General features: G+C 33.1%; 1 long non-coding RNA gene across 2 annotated transcripts in view; it reads left to right on the forward strand.

Annotated features, from left to right (window-relative positions):
• LOC139897621 (uncharacterized) overlaps window positions 1-15,578 on the forward strand; it is a 70,537-nt gene that overhangs the window by 14,797 nt on the left and 40,162 nt on the right. The gene's annotated exons all lie outside the window — the stretch shown is intronic.

The raw sequence follows: 15,578 nt of genomic DNA on the forward strand, positions 1-15,578 counted from the left end.
TAAGACATGAAGCATACGAAAATTCGTTAATCTATAAAGAAAGAACTAAGAAATGGCATGATAAAAGAATCAGAAGTTCAAAAGAATTTAAAGAAGGAGACAGAGTTCTTCTTTTCAATTCACGATTCAAGCTATTTTCTGGAAAATTGAAATCAAGATGGTCTGGACCATTCATAGTTAAAAGAGTTTTCCCATACGAAATGATAGAATTAATAAATTCAAATGGGATTGAATTTAAAGTTAATGGTCACAGAGTTAAACACTACATAGATAGTCCGATGGAAGTCGACAACGAAGTTAATCACAATTTCGACACCACAGCTAACTAAGTGTGGGGAGAATCAAGTCTTTAAAGGATAATATGTATTTCTGTTAGAGTTAGATTGTCTGTTTTCGTGTAGTTCTCGAAAATGGAACCTGAATGGTCTTTCCCTAGCAGACCCTAAAGAACTAGTCTTCTCCCACCATTCTGAATTTTTATTTTTTTTAGGTTTTTACAAAATGAAGACTTCCTGTGAACTAAACCATGGTCTAATGCTACACACTTTGATCACTAAACGTAATAATGACACACTTCCCAGTGAAATAGTATCAGTAATCAGAGAAAGAATGGACGGAGTTAGAAAAGAATCCAGATGCGAAGATAATAAGTTACAATTTGGTAAAGGAAAATCAAAATCCGCAGCGAAAAGAAGAGCACGACACCTAGAAAGATGTCACAAATGCGGAAAATGGTCACATGGAGGTAAATGTTCAAATAATCAAACCTATTCAAATACCGAATTTGTTACTTTATGCAGAGACGGACCGTTCATATGTTTAGAAGAAAAGACACTGAATGCTCGAGGTTACGCCTATGTAGCTATGGAAAACCAATTAAACCGACTATCTTATGAATGGGATAGATCATATAACTAAGAATACTATCTCACAGGTAAGTTTGTACAGTTTTTATTTTATTTTTTTTATTTTTAACCTTTTGATAATAAACGCTAATTTGTTCGCTATAAAGTATTAAATTGGTATTGAATAAAATTAGGTTTGGCGACCGAAATTATTGATATCATTCAAAAATTTATTACATCACTGCAAAATTTAACGTTTATTCTTAAGGTATAAATATCTTTAAACAATCAACCCAAAATATTTCAAAAATTCGTCATGAGTTAAATTAGGTTTTGGAACCGAATTTACTTTACCGAAAAGAGGGGCGCATATTTTTGATAATATTTGATTGATTAAAGTGGGATAAAAAGCCAAAAAGATTTTTAATTTTATTTTTACCATGTTTTTAAAATTAATATATAAATCTTAAATTAATATTGTAAACTTTGTAAAAACAATATATTTAAAATTGTAAATATTTGAAAAATTAATATAAGTTTGGTGTGAATTTATAATATGAATTTTTAAATTAAGTTTGGTGTGAATTTTTATTTTTTAAAATATGAATTTTTAATTTTATGCATTTCAAATTTTAAGTTTGGTGTGAATTTTTAATATTAATTTTGAATTTTATATTTAAATTGTGTGAATTTAAAAACAAAAATTTACTTTATCTCATTAAGTTAAAAATATGATTTTTAAAATTCGTCGTAAGTTGAAGACTAGGTCTTTAAACCGAAATTGCTTTACCCAAGGGAGGGACGGGAACTTTTATTATCATTATTTTTAATCTTATTGAATTAAAGTATGCCAAAAACATTAAAAACCCAAAAATCTTAGCTTTTAAAACAATCGCTACAAAAAGACAAATTTTAAAATTTTGTCGAAGGATGGACTAGGACATCAATCCGAAACGACCTCGTCCTAAATAACAAGGGAAACAAAAATTTAAAAGTAATTACTTAATTGTTTTAATTAGTATAAGATGTTATAAAAAATAAAAATAAAAAAAAAACAAACTCCGCGAGTCGCGGAGTTTGAAGGGTCCAAACACCGCGACTCGCGGGAGGACCAAAACTCAGAAAAAATAAAAACGCAAGAACTGATCAGTCCACACCACAAAAACAGAAAATACAGCGAAATACTGCCGAAAAAACTCGAAAAAACACCCCCAAAATCACAATTTTTAACCGTTAATCATCAAATCTTTTACTAAAATCATGTTGAGAAGGATGCTATCAAGGAATTACTCAAGAAAAATGGTAAATTTCTACACTAAACACCATTTAATCCGAAAATTAGTGTTCTTGAGCAATTTTTTCCCCAATTTGATTTTGATGCTTTTTAGTGTAATTATGCTTAAATTGGTTATGTATTATGCTTGTATAACCTAGATTGATGCTATTTAACATGATTAGAAGCCTTAAACTTCAAATTTTGAGTAATCTAGGGTTTGTGTTCTTGAGCAAATTTGGGGCTTTTTGATATAAACAGGTTATGGCCGATTTTTGTCATGAATTGTTGCTAAATTAAGTAGTGTAACATGTTTAGGTAGTTAAATGATCCAAACTTTGAGCCTAAACATGATTTTGAGAATTAAAGTGGACTTTTTCAAGTCTAAAATTCATGAACTTGATTTTTGAGAGATAATGCCATTTGAAACTTGTTTAACTGCTAGTAATGATTATTTTGACAGATTATTTGAGTTGAATGCTTATGAACTTGGCGAACATTTTCGTATATGCTTATTTGAAAAAGTGTAGATTTGATAAAAATGTGAAAATGAGCTTAAATTTGATATAAATTGATCATGTCATTGTAATTATTTTGATTGATGATTTTGTTGATACTAATGCATATTTGGATGCACAAAAATTGTGTTTGATGTGTTTTGCAGACTGAAAGGGGTGAATCTTCATCCCAAGCTCGCAATGCTCCTGCTGAGAATGCAGAACAACAGGAGGTGGATAACTACTACAAGTAAGATATACCTCATCCAGTCATGACATTTTCTGATATGCACTTGGAAGATTTGCATCCGAACCTGAGATTTGACAGACTTTGGATAGATTATCCAAAATAGCAAAGAGGTTTGCATACTCTTCATTCTAAAGTTGTTGAGGTACCTAGGGTCATAGAATGGGGACCATTAGAAGCTGTAGAATTGGCCGGGCCAATTAGGGAATTACTTGCACAGAGGTATGGTAATTCTACTTTTAATGACTGGGTACGTTTATTCACCATGCGTAGACCTGTATATAAAGTATGGTGTGAAGAATTGTTGTGTAGTATAGAATTAAATGATCAGGTAGCTAGTTTAACCGATCGATCTTTTATTAGATTTTTGTTAGGAGGTTCGATGCGCCACATGTCTTTACTAGACATGGCTCAGGTTTTACGTATATATACGCCTGAGGAGTTAGCATCTGCCGATTGTAGAGGGTTGATACTAAATGGTAGAAAGATAGATGAAAATTTTGATACACACGGTGTATGGAGTCAAATGACAAGCCATCACCGATTCAAAGGGGGAAATTATTCTTATTTGGATATAGATAGAGCTGAATTAAGAGTGATTCATAGGTTTTTAGCTAATTCGATTACACAAAGAGGTAAGAACAAGGAAAAGGTAAATGAACAGGATTTATTTTACCATATGTGTATTCGAGACCCACAAAGCGCTGTAAGTATACCTTATTGTGTGGGTTATTATTTATCAGCTATGGTTAGGGGGATGAGACCGCATATCATAATAGGAGGTGGTATTTTTATTACTTTGATTGCTGAATATCTCGGTGTGGATATAAGTCGGGGGGATTATTAGTCGAAGAACCAGAACTCCGCGATACTATAGGTTTAAATGTATACCATGGTGCAAAAGTTTTGAAGAGGCGAAATAACGCCGCAGTACAATACCATGGTAGACATCCACAGGTTGAGAGAAACCAACAGCAAGGTAATGTAGGAGGGGGAAATGAAATGCAAGAAATGCAAAGGTTTATAGCTTCACAGGAGTACGAAAATGCTAGACAGAGAGCATTTGAAGATTGGCAAGTTCATCAAAACCAAATCATAGCTCATTGCCAACATATAGGTAGAAACTATATTCCTACGCCAAAACCCATATTCCCTCCCTGGTCTATAGAGATGCAACCACCGTATCCTACGTATAACCCTGCCGAAGCATTTTATAGCACCTATGGTTATGCTTGGAACCCCTATTGGTATCAGTATCATCCCTAGTCTACTTAGTTTTATTTATTTTTTAATTTGTAATATTGATACGTTTAATACTTATGTTAATATTGTAATAGTTTTTATAATTTTCTAACTTTTATTCTTAGATTTTAATAATTTTTGAATGTGGGGTAATATACCAAACTTCAAAAATATGTATATATGTTTGCAGTTTATCTTATGTACACAACAGGGTAAAACAACGCATTTTCAAAGACTGGCATTAAGTTCAGCAAAAGCAACTAATTTTGACGACAAGATGCAAAATATATGTGAAATAACAACTAGACGGAATGAACAAATGATGTGCACCATTTATCATTCAGCAAACAAACGCCAATATATTTGGAAACTTTGGTAAAAATTTAATCATTTTCACACAAATCACCCTCAATAATTTAAATTGTTACTGATTTCTTGCAAATGAGGGCATTGCAAGATCTTAAGTGTGGGAAGGGGTTAAATTCTTTCGGATTTTATAATTTTTATCTTAAACACTTGGTTACCATTAAAAATACTAGTAAAGCAGTAGTTGTATTAGAATCTAGTGCTCTCTGATAATAAAGAACAACCCTAGTCTTATATACTGACTACCCAATTCTAGTAAAATTTTTCAAAATTTTCAATTAAATGAACTCAAAATCATGTTTATACATATTTATGAACGATAAAACTAGGTTTTAACACCGAAATTATTGTTACCTCGGAAAGGACATAAATTGAGAAACAAACCAAAATGTTAAAATTCATTTAAAATGGAATAGAGGACGATAAAAAGGAAAATAAAAGCCAAGTGTGGGAAAATTCTTCAAGTTATTCAAAACATATATCACATATTTTTGTACAAATAACTGAAAATACTTTTGCTTTGGACTAAACTAAAAAGTTTTACCTGATTTACTGTAAGAAAGATGGATCTACACGATGAATCAATTCCATCATTAAAAGGAAGTAAAGTCTTCCGAAAAAGACACGCGCTTCTTGATTTAGGTCATGAAGTTGTCGTCCAGACCAGCTGTAGGTTGACGAAAAATCTAGAAAAGTCATCACTAAAATCAGCAGGAAATCCATGGACCTCAGCATCAAACAGGGTCGCCAAGTGGTCAGATTTATCCTAACCATGAGAAGGATTTATCTCGTACAATGGGGGGAACATCGTGCAAATTAGCTTGATAAGACTAATGAATCAGATCTCCAGAAAGGATAATCTCCTTAAAGATTAAAAATCAGCTTTTAAGACTGATATTACTCAATCCTTGAGATTGATCTTAAAGATTGAGAATTCAAACTCATGGAATTCAATGATATCTAAACTCGAGCTTGAACGAGAAAATATTTTGATCAAAATTATAAACCGATTTGTTTTCTGAAAACCCTATTCTCAATGCGTTCATTACCATTGAACGTAAAATCCTAGGAATTCACCTGGAATTCATTAGGTCACCTGAACCAAATCGGGTGTCAACCGTAAGAACGGTGGTTGCATAGCATGGTCAAAGACAGGACCTTGTGCCAGACCGAAAAATCATAAGGGTGAGCTTTACTATTGCTTCTACCAAGGATAGTAATTGCGTCCGACACGTTATAGACCATAATTAAAAGCATGTCAGGGGGCATTGCCTTAACAGTTGCTTGTTCAACGCTTTCCTTTATAACCGGACGGTAGTTTACCGAAAGGTAATATACGGGACAAGTAAACTGGACGTGTTGCTTTCCAAATACAAGGTTAGCAAGTGGGTGACACAAAACCGCAAGTTTTGAGCTAAAATTTTCAAATCTGAAACCCACCAAACCCACAAAAATATTTTGCAAACACCGGTGAAGGGTTATTCCGAAAAACTTATCTAGGGTAAAAACTAGATTTAATTTTCAAAAGATCAAATGTTTTCATAAAGATCCAATTTCCTTAATGGATCTAAATTTTTATAGTCATGTGGGACTGTAAACCATATCGTTACTACCATTGTTTATACCGCCGTATAGAAATCACTGATGTACAAAGTGTGAAGAATAAAGAAGTGATTCTAGTATTTCAAGACGATATTGCTTGAGGACAAGCAACGCTTAAGTGTGGGAATATTTGATAATGCTAAAAACGAACATATATTTCATAGCATTATTCCTCAAGAAAGACAAGCTTTTAGTTGCAATTGTTCTATTTAAAAGTGATATTCGTTTAAATAATAAAAGGTGAAGACAAAAGACAGATTCGACGAATTGAAGATGCAAACGATCAAAAAGCTCAAAAGTACAAAATACAATCAAAGAGGTTCCAATTATTGATAAGAAACGTCTCGAAATTACAAGAGTACAAGATTCAAAACGCAAAGTACAAGATATTAAATTGTACGCAAGGACGTTCGAAAATCCGGAACCGGGACCAGAGTCAACTCTCAACGCTCGACGCAACGGACTAAAAATTACAAGTCAACTATGCACATAAATATAATATAATATTTAAATAATTCTTATAATTATTTATATATTATAATAAATAATAAAAATCCGTCGGCAAGAAAGACTCCAAAGTTTGTGAGCTGTAATTTCAAACTCCGTGACTCGCGGAGTTTGAAGGCAAAAAATGCCGCGAGTCGCGGAGCCCCAATTTCTGAAACTCCCTATAAAGCCAACCGAATTCTGATCATTTTTCATCATCTAATATCTATCTCTCTCTCAATATATACGTAAAAATATATATATAATTTATATTTTAATTTTAATTTTACTTTTTAATCCTAATAATAAGGGTATGTTAGCGAATATTGTAAGGGTGTAAGTCGAAATTCTGTCCGTGTAACGCTACGCTATTTTTAATCATTGTAAGTTATGTTCAACCTTTTTAATTTAATGTCTCGTAGCTAAGTTATTATTATGCTTATTTAATCCGAAGTAATCATGATGTTGGGCTAATTGCTAAAATTGGGTAATTGGGCTTTGTACCATAATTGGGGTTTGGACAAAAGAACGACACTTGTGGAAATTAGACTATGGGCTATTAATGGGCTTTATATTTGTTTAACTAAATGATAGTTTGTTAATGTTAATATAAAGATTTACAATTGGGCGTCCCTATAAATTACCATATACACTCGATCGGACACGATGGGCGAGGTATTTATATGTACGAATAATCGTTCATTTAACCGGACACGGGAATGGATTAATAGCCACTAGAATAATTAAAATAGGGGTGAAATTATGTAAAAGGACACTTGGCATAATTGATAACAAAATATTAAAACCTTGGGTTACACTCAGTCGACATCCTGGTGTAATTATTAAACAAAGTATTAAAATCTTGTTACAGTTTAAGTCCCCAATTAGTTGGAATATTTAACTTCGGGTATAAGGATAATTTGACGAGGACACTCGCACTTTATATTTATGACTGATGGACTGTTATGGACAAAAACCAGACGGACATATTAAATAATCCAGGACAAAGGACAATTAACCCATGGGCATAAAACTAAAATCAGCACGTCAAACATCATGATTACGGAAGTTTAAATAAGCATAATTCTTTTATTTCATATTTAATTTCCTTTATTTTATATTTAATTGCACTTCTAATTATCGCATTTTTATTGTTATTGTATTTAATTGCACTTTTAATTATCGTACTTTTTAATTATCGCAAGTTTATTTTATCGCACTTTTATTATTCGCAATTTCATTATCGTTATTTACTTTACGCTTTAATTTAAGTCTTGTATTTATTTTTAATATTTTACATTTGGTTTTAACTGCGACTAAAGTTTTAAAATCGACAAACCGGTCATTAAACGGTAAAAACCCCCCTTTATAATAATAATATTACTTATATATATATTTGTATTTTCATAAAAGTAAACTAATATAGCGTTAAGCTTTGTTTAAAGATTTCCCTGTGGAACGAACCGGACTTACTAAAAACTACACTACTGTACAATTAGGTACACTGCCTATAAGTGTTGTAGCAAGGTTTAAGTATATCCATTCTCTAAATAAATAAATATCTTGTGTAAAATTGTATCGTATTTAATAGTATTTCCTGCTAAATTTAATAGCTATTTTATATACACCTCGCGAAACATCAATAACTCATTGTTAAAATACCTAATGAGATACTTACTTATCATAATATCATGTTAACTATATGTATAATCATATATATGTCATCATATAGTTTTTACAAGTTTTAACGTTCGTGAATCACCGGTCAACTTGGGTGGTCAATTGTCTATATGAAACCTATTTCAATTAATCAAGTCTTAACAAGTTTGATTGCTTAACATGTTGGAAACACTTAATCATGTAAATAAAAATTTCATTTAATATATATAAACATGGAAAAGTTCGGGTCACTACAGTACCTACCCGTTAAATAAATTTCATCCCGAAATTTTAAGCAGTTGGAGGTGTTGACGTATCTTCTGGAAATAAGTGCGGGTATTTCTTATTCATCTGATCTTCTCGTTCCCAGGTGAACTCGGGTCCTCTACGAGCATTCCATCGAACCTTAACAATTGGTATCTTGTTTTGCTTAAGTCTTTTAACCTCACGATCCATTATTTCAACGGGTTCTTCGATGAATTGAAGTTTTTCGTTGATTTGGATTTCTTCTAACGGAATAGTGAGATCTTCTTTAGCAAAACATTTCTTCAAATTCGAGACGTGGAAAGTGTTATGTACAGCCGCGAGTTGTTGAGGTAACTCAAGTCGGTAAGCTACTGGTCCGACACGATCAATAATCTTGAATGGTCCATTATACCTTGGATTTAATTTCCCTCGTTTACCAAATCGAACAACGCCTTTCCAAGGTGCAACCTTAAGCATGAACATCTCTCCAATTTCAAATTCTATATCTTTTCTTTTAATGTCGGCGTAGCTCTTTTGTCGACTTTGGGCGGTTTTCAACCGTTGTTGAATTTGGATGATCTTCTCTGTAGTTTCTTGTATTATCTCCGGACCCGTAATCTGTCTATCCCCTACTTCACTCCAACAAATCGGAGACCTGCACTTTCTACCATAAAGTGCTTCAAACGGCGCCATCTCAATGCTTGAATGGTAGCTGTTGTTGTAGGAAAATTCTGCTAACGGAAGGTGTCGATCCCAACTGTTTCCAAAATAAATAACACATGCTCGTAGCATGTCTTCAAGCGTTTGTATTGTTCTTTCACTCTGCCCATCAGTTTGGGGATGATAGGCAGTACTCATGTCTAGACGAGTTCCTAATACTTGCTGTAATGTCCGCCAGAATCTTGAAATAAATCTACCATCCCTATCAGAGATAATAGAGATTGGTATTCCATGTCTGGAGACGACTTCCTTCAAATACAGTCGTGCTAACTTCTCCATCTTGTCATCTTCTCTTATTGGCAGGAAGTGTGCTGATTTGGTGAGACGATCAACTATTACCCAAATAGTATCAAAATCACTTGCAGTCCTTGACAATTTAGTGATGAAATCTATGGTAATGTTTTCCCATTTCCATTCCGAGATTTCGGGTTGTTGAAGTAGACCTGATGGTTTCTGATGCTTAGCTTTGACCTTAGAACACGCCAAACATTCTCCTACGTATTTAGCAACATCAGCTTTCATACCTGGCCACCAAAAATGTTTTTTGAGATCCTTGTACATCTTCCCCATTCCAGGATGGATTGAGTATCTGGTTTTATGAGCTTCTGTAAGTACCATTTCTCTCATATCTCCAAATTTTGGTACCCAAATCCTTTCAGCCCTATACCGGGTTCCGTCTTCCAGAATATTAAGATGCTTCTCCGATCCTTTGGGTATTTCATCCTTTAAATTTCCCTCTTTTAAAACTCCTTGTTGTGCCTCCTTTATTTGAGTGGTAAGGTTAGTGTGAATCATTATATTCATAGCTTTTACTCGAATGGGTTCTCTGTCCTTTCTGCTCAAGGCGTCGGCTACCACATTTGCCTTCCCCAGGTGATAACGAATCTCAAAGTCGTAATCATTCAACAATTCAATCCATCTGCGCTGCCTCATGTTCAGTTGTTTCCGATTAAATATGTGTTGAATACTTTTGTGGTCGGTATATATATTACTTTTGACCCCATATAAGTAGTGCCTCCAAGTCTTTAATGTAAAAATAACCGCGCCTAATTCCAAATCATGCGTCGTATAATTCTGCTCGTGAATCTTCAATTGTCTAGACGCATAAGCAATTACCTTCGTTCGTTGCATTAATACACAACCGAGACATTGCTTTGAAGCATCACAATATATCACAAAATCATCATTCCCTTCAGGTAATGACAATATAGGTGCCGTAGTTAACTTTTTCTTCAACAATTGAAACACTTTTTCTTGTTCATCCTTCCATTCAAATTTTCTCCCTTTATGCGTTAATGCAGTCAAAGGTTTTGCTATTTTGGGAAAATCTTGGATGAATCTCGTGTAATAACCAGCTAGCCCTAAAATTGGCGTATGTGTTTTGGAGTTTTCGGGGTTTCCCATTTCTCAACGGTTTCAATCTTTGCTGGATCCACCTGAATACCTTCTTTGTTCACTATGTGACCGAGGAATTGAACTTCTTCCAACCAAAATGCACACTTTGAAAACTTACCGTACAGTTTTTCTTTTCTCAGCAACTCTAGCACTTTTCTTAAATGTTCTTCATGCTCTTGATCATTCTTCGAGTAAATAAGTATGTCATCGATGAAAACAATGACAAACTTGTCAAGATATGGCCCACACACTCGGTTCATGTAGTGACCCGAACTTTTCCATGTTTATATATATTAATTGAGATTGATATTTACATGATTAAATGTTTCCAACATGTTAAGCAATCAAACTTGTTAAGACTTGATTAATTGAAATATGTTTCATATAGACAATTGACCACCCAAGTTGACCGGTGATTCACGAACGTTAAAACTTGTAAAAACTATATGATGACATATATATGGATATATATATAGTTAACATGATACTATGATAAGTAAACATATCATTAAGTATATTAACAATGAACTACATATGTAAAAACAAAACTACTAACTTAATGATTTTTAAACGAGACATATATGTAACGATTATCGTTGTAAAGACATTTAATGTATATATATCATATTAAGAGATATTCATACATGATAATATCATGATAATATAATAATTTAAAATCTCATTTGATATTATAAACATTGGGTTAACAACAGTTAACAAGATCGTTAACCTAAAGGTTTCAAAACAACACTTACATGTAACGACTAACGATGACTTAACGACTCAGTTAAAATGTATATACATGTAGTGTTTTAATATGTATTTATACACTTTTGAAAGACTTCAATACACTTATCAAAATACTTCTACTTAACAAAAATACTTACAATTACATCCTCGTTCAGTTTCATCAACAATTCTACTCGTATGCACCCGTATTCGTACTCGTACAATACACACCTTTTAGATGTATGTACTATTGGTATATACACTCCAATGATTAGCTCTTAGCAGCCCATGTGAGTCACCTAACACATGTGGGAACCATCATTTGGCATTTAGCATGAAATATCTCATAAAATTACAAAAATATGAGTAATCATTCATGACTTATTTACATGAAAACAAAATTACATATCCTTTATATCTAATCCATACACCAACGACCAAAAACACCTACAAAAACTTTCATTCTTCAATTTTCTTCATCTAATTGATCTCTCTCAAGTTCTATCTTCAAGTTCTAAGTGTTCTTCATAAATTCCAAAAGTTCTAGTTTCATAAAATCAAGAATACTTTCAAGTTTGCTAGCTCACTTCCAATCTTGTAAGGTGATCATCCAACCTCAAGAAATATTTGTTTCTTACAGTAGGTTATCATTCTAATACAAGGTAATAATCATATTCAAACTTTGGTTCAATTTCTATAACTATAACAATCTTATTTCAAGTGATGATCTTACTTGAACTTGTTTTCGTGTCATGATTCTGCTTCAAGAACTTCGAGCCATCCAAAGATCCATTGAAGCTAGATCCATTTTTCTCTTTTCCAGTAGGTTTATCCAAGGAACTTAAGGTAGTAATGATGTTCATAACATCATTCGATTCATACATATAAAGCTATCTTATTCGAAGGTTTAAACTTGTAATCACTAGAACATAGTTTAGTTAATTCTAAACTTGTTCGCAAACAAAAGTTAATCCTTCTAACTTGACTTTTAAAATCAACTAAACACATGTTCTATATCTATATGATATGCTAACTTAATGATTTAAAACCTGGAAACACGAAAAACACCGTAAAACCGGATTTACGCCGTCGTAGTAACACCGCGGGCTGTTTTGGGTTAGTTAATTAAAAACTATGATAAACTTTGATTTAAAAGTTGTTATTCTGAGAAAATGATTTTTATTATGAACATGAAACTATATCCAAAAATTATGGTTAAACTCAAAGTGGAAGTATGTTTTCTAAAATGGTCATCTAGACGTCGTTCTTTCGACTGAAATGACTACCTTTACAAAAACGACTTGTAACTTATTTTTCCGACTATAAACCTATACTTTTTCTGTTTAGATTCATAAAATAGATTTCAATATGAAACCATAGCAATTTGATTCACTCAAAACGGATTTAAAATGAAGAAGTTATGGGTAAAACAAGATTGGATAATTTTTCTCATTTTAGCTACGTGAAAATAGGTAACAAATCTATTCCAACCATAACTTAATTAACTTGTATTGTATATTATGTAATCTTGAGATACCATAGACACGTATACAATGTTTCGACCTATCATGTCGACACATCTATATATATTTCGGAACAACCATTGACACTCTATATGTGAATGTTGGAGTTAGCTATACAGGGTTGAGGTTGATTCCAAAATATATATAGTTTGAGTTGTGATCAATACTGAGATACGTATACACTGGGTCGTGGATTGATTCAAGATAATATTTATCGATTTATTTCTGTACATCTAACTGTGGACAACTAGTTGTAGGTTACTAACGAGGACAGCTGACTTAATAAACTTAAAACATCAAAATATATTAAAAGTGTTGTAAATATATTTAGAACATACTTTGATATATATGTATATATTGTTATAGGTTCGTGAATCAACCAGTGGCCAAGTCTTACTTCCCGACGAAGTAAAAAATCTGTGAAAGTGAGTTATAGTCCCACTTTTAAAATCTAATATTTTTGGGATGAGAATACATGCAGGTTTTATAAATGATTTACAAAATAGACACAAGTACGTGAAACTACATTCTATGGTTGAATTATCAAAATCGAATATGCCCCTTTTTATTAAGTCTGGTAATCTAAGAATTAGGGAACAGACACCCTAATTGACGCGAATCCTAAAGATAGATCTATTGGGCCTAACAAACCCCATCCAAAGTACCGGATGCTTTAGTACTTCGAAATTTATATCATATCCGAAGGGTGTCCCGGAATGATGGGGATATTCTTATATATGCATCTTGTTAATGTTGGTTACCAGGTGTTCACCATATGAATGATTTTTATCTCTATGTATGGGTTGTGTATTGAAATATGAAATCTTGTGGTCTATTGTTACGATTTGATATATATAGGTTAAACCTATAACTCACCAACATTTTTGTTGACGTTTAAAGCATGTTTATTCTCAGGTGAATATTAAGAGCTTCCGCTTTTGCATACTAAAATAAGGACAAGATTTGGAGTCCATGTTTGTATGATATTGTGTAAAAACTGCATTCAAGAAACTGATTTCGATGTAACATATTTGTATTGTAAACCATTATGTAATGGTCGTGTATAAACAGGATATTTTAGATTATCATTATTTGATAATCTACGTAAAGCTTTTTAAACCTTTATTTATGAAATAAAGGTTATGGTTTGTTTTAAAAATGAATGCAGTCTTTGAAAAATGTCTCATATAGAGGTCAAAACCTCGCAACGAAATCAATTAATATGGAACGTTTTTAATCAATAAGAACGGGACATTTCAGTTGGTATCAGAGCGTTGGTCTTAGAGAACCAGAATTTTTCATTAGTGTGTCTTATCGAGTTTGTTAGGATGCATTAGTGAGTCTGGACTTCGACCGTGTTTACTTGAAAAATGATTGCTTAACAAATTTTGTTGGAAACTATATATTTTTAACATGTGAATATTATGTGATATATTAATCTCTTAACGCGTTTGATATTATGTGATAGATGTCTACCTCTAGAACAAGTCCCATTGACTCACCTAATAATAATGAAGAGTCAAATGTAAATTGGAATGATTCGTGGACTGATTCACAAGTTCCCAAAGAGGAACCGGAAGAAGAGTCGGAACCGGAAGAAGAATCGGAACCTGAAGAAGAATCGGAACCGGATGAAGAAATAGAACCGGTGGGGGAAATAATAAAACGGTTAAGTAAAAGAAAATCCTCAACCAACCGACCAAGGTTAATTATGGTCAATGGTGTTTCCGCCAAGGAAGCAAAATATTGGGAGGATTACCAATTCTCCGATGAATCGGATTCCGACGAGAATTCCGATGATGTTATAGAAATTACCCCAACTGAATTTAAAAAGGCAAAAGAAAATAATAAGGGAAAGGGCATAAAAATAGAGAAATCTAATTCCAACCCCGATGAACTTTATATGTATCGTCAACGCCCGAAGTCCTTAAGTTGTAACAATGACCCGGGAACCTCTAAACCACCAGGTTTTTCTAAACCAATGTGGACAACGACGGCTCGTATTAGGGGAACATCATATATCCCTAGAAACTTGGCAAAACGAACCAAAACCGAAGAAGAAGAAACGAGCGAGTTGGAATAAGATAGTTGTATTCGTGTGGTGTAATATATGTAATATAGTGTTCTTATGCTTTATGATATATGTAAAAATTGCTTGTATTAATAAGTATTTTTTTATGAATCTAACTCTTGTCTATTTTACAGTTTAAAAACACAAAATGGATAGACAACCCAATATTTTAAGAGACCTACCCGGAGACATGATTGATGAAATCTTGTCTAGAGTCGGCCAGAATTCCTCGGCACAACTATTTAAGGCGAGATCAGTTTGTAAGACATTCGAAGAACGTTCCAAGAATGTCTTGGTTTATAAGAGACTTTTGTTTGAAAGATGGGGGATATCACATTGGGAAACCCATAAGTTACGATGTGTTTACTTTGACGCATATATTGCGGGGAACCCAAATGCTATTTTACGCAACGGGTTAAGAAATTATTTTGACTCAATATATCCGAATATTGGACTTCGTGATTTAGAAAAAGCGGCTAACATGCAACATAAAGAAGCATGTTATGCTTACGGATTAGTAATGTTCGCTTCTCACCAAAGTGAGAACAAGAACATCGGGCTACAACTATTAAACAAAACGTTTCCACAAGTGACGGAGTCGGTAATTGGGGTAAGAAATGAGGTTTTTAGATTATTACGGGACTGTTGGACATTACGTAACCCTCGTCCCTTTGACG

The sequence above is a fragment of the Rutidosis leptorrhynchoides genome, chromosome 3, assembly GCF_046630445.1.
Source record: "Rutidosis leptorrhynchoides isolate AG116_Rl617_1_P2 chromosome 3, CSIRO_AGI_Rlap_v1, whole genome shotgun sequence".
Lineage (NCBI taxonomy): Eukaryota > Viridiplantae > Streptophyta > Magnoliopsida > Asterales > Asteraceae > Rutidosis > Rutidosis leptorrhynchoides.